General features: G+C 52.3%; 1 protein-coding gene and 2 pseudogenes across 1 annotated transcript in view; 2 read left to right on the top strand and 1 right to left on the bottom strand.

The window, feature by feature from the left end:
- Positions 1-1,970, bottom strand: part of PEPD (peptidase D) — a 170,469-nt gene that overhangs the window by 58,094 nt on the left and 110,405 nt on the right. The gene's annotated exons all lie outside the window — the stretch shown is intronic.
- On the top strand, positions 815-1,759 carry LOC102491174 (nuclease-sensitive element-binding protein 1 pseudogene; annotated as a pseudogene).
- LOC106733830 (nuclease-sensitive element-binding protein 1 pseudogene) overlaps positions 1,910-1,970 on the top strand; it is a 1,032-nt pseudogene continuing 971 nt past the window's right edge.

Below are 1,970 nucleotides of genomic sequence, written 5' to 3'. Positions count from 1 at the left end.
ACTCTTTCCTCATACAGCCCATTCTGGGTCTGACGGCAAATCCTGCTCCCTCTCTCTCCAAAATAGACACAGAACCTGCCCACTCCTCCCCTCCTCCCTTCTTCTCCCAGGCCTGGCTGTCACCTCTCACACTGCAGGAGCCTCCTCCCCAGCATCCAGCGCCTGATCCCTGCAGGCTGCTCTGCAACAGGACATTAGACCGCACCCCTCCTTGGTTTGACCTCTCAAGTCTTGGGTCTCACCTCCTGCAGACCCCTCCCCTGCCACTTGGGCCTCCGTGTTCCTGCTCTCGGACACCCTGGGGCTCAGCCCCTCACTGCTATTCCAGACCTCTGACACCACCTATTCAGACCGGCCAATCACTTTCAATATGCCTTCTGTTATCTTTCCTAGTTTTCTTTTTTCAGTGGTACAAGGAGATTTCAAAAAGTTGATATAAAAATGAAATTAAAGTCTGAGCTTATTTTGGTCCAAAAAACATTTGTAATCCAAGGCTGGAAGGTACTGCTGTGGTAAAATGTGATAGTCTGCCAGTTGTCCCCAACGGGGACCCACTCAGGAAGGTTCTGGCTTTGCCTCCAGAAACCTTACTGAGTATGCCAGGTACACACATAGCCCTAATCAAGGGGTGGCCAAGACTGGGGGTGGATCAATGTTGAAACCCTGTTGGGGGGGTTTGCTGTCTCTGTCTCTTCATCTCTCCAGCTCATGGAAGAAATAAACTTAAGAGTTTGATCGGTAGCCAGAGCAGAGAGCGAACCCCAGAGGGCCCTGCCCCCCCCGCCAATGCCACCGGCCTAGTTACCATCATCAAACCCCGGGAGGAGCCGCAGCTACCGCAGCCGGCCCCAGTCACCACCACCATAACCATGAGCAGCGAAGCCGAGACCCAGCAGCCGCCCACCGCCCCCGCCCTCACTAAGCACGGCACCACGGGCAGCGGTGCAGGGAGCGCATCAGCAGCGCCTGCTGGTGGGGACAACGAAGGTTTGGGGAACAGTAAAATGGTTCGATGTAAGAAATGGATATGGTTTCATCGACAAGGATGACACCAAGGGAGATGTATTTGTGCACCAGGCTGCCATAAATAACAACCCCAGGAAGTGCTTCGCCGTGTAGGAGATGGAGAGACGGTGGAGTCGGATGTTGTTGAAGGAGAAAAGATTGCAGAGGCAGCAAACGTTACAGGCCCTGGTGGAGCTCCAGCTCAAGGCAGTAAATACGCAGCACACCGTAACCATTATAGACGCTATCCACGTCATGGGCGTCCCCCACGCAATTACCAGCAAAGTGACCAGAACAGGGAGAGTGGGGAAAAGAACGAGGAATGGGAGAGAGCTTCCGAAAGCCAGGCCCAACAACGCCGGCCCTACCACAGGCAAAGGTTGCCCCCTTACTGCATGCGGGGACCCTATGGGCGTGGACCACAGTATTCCCACCCTCCTGTGCAGGGAGGGTGCTGACAACCAGGGTGCAGGAGCACAAGGCAGACCAGGGAGGCAGAATATGTATCAGGGTTATAGACCACGATTTCACTGGGGCCCTCCTCGCCCTCCTCGCCAAAGAGCCCACAGAGGACAGCAATGACGAGGATAAGGAAAATCAAGGAGATGAGACCCAAGGTCAGTAGCCACCTCAACATCGGCACCTCCACGCCTGGAGAACCCTAAAACACAAGATGGTAAAGAGACAAAAGCAAGCGATCCCCTAGCTGAGAATTGTCTGTGCTCTGCACACTGAACAGGGTGGGGCTGAGTAAATGCAGGCTTACCATCTCTACCATCATCCGGTTTAGTCATTCAATAAGAAGTAAATATGAAATTCCAGCAATAAGAAATGAACAAAAGATTGGAGCTGAAGACCTTAAGTACTTACGTTTTGCCCATTGACCAGATAACTAGAACTATCTATGCAGCATGGGTGGTTTTTTTTTTTTTTTATTTTTTATTTAAAGGGGTCTCTTTTTGTTA

Source organism: Tupaia chinensis, unplaced genomic scaffold (assembly GCF_000334495.1).
Source record: "Tupaia chinensis unplaced genomic scaffold, TupChi_1.0 Scaffold145396_1, whole genome shotgun sequence".
Classification (NCBI taxonomy): Eukaryota; Metazoa; Chordata; class Mammalia; order Scandentia; family Tupaiidae; genus Tupaia; species Tupaia belangeri.
Note: the sequence above shows the minus strand (reverse complement) of the source record. Positions and strands in the feature narration are given on the sequence as shown.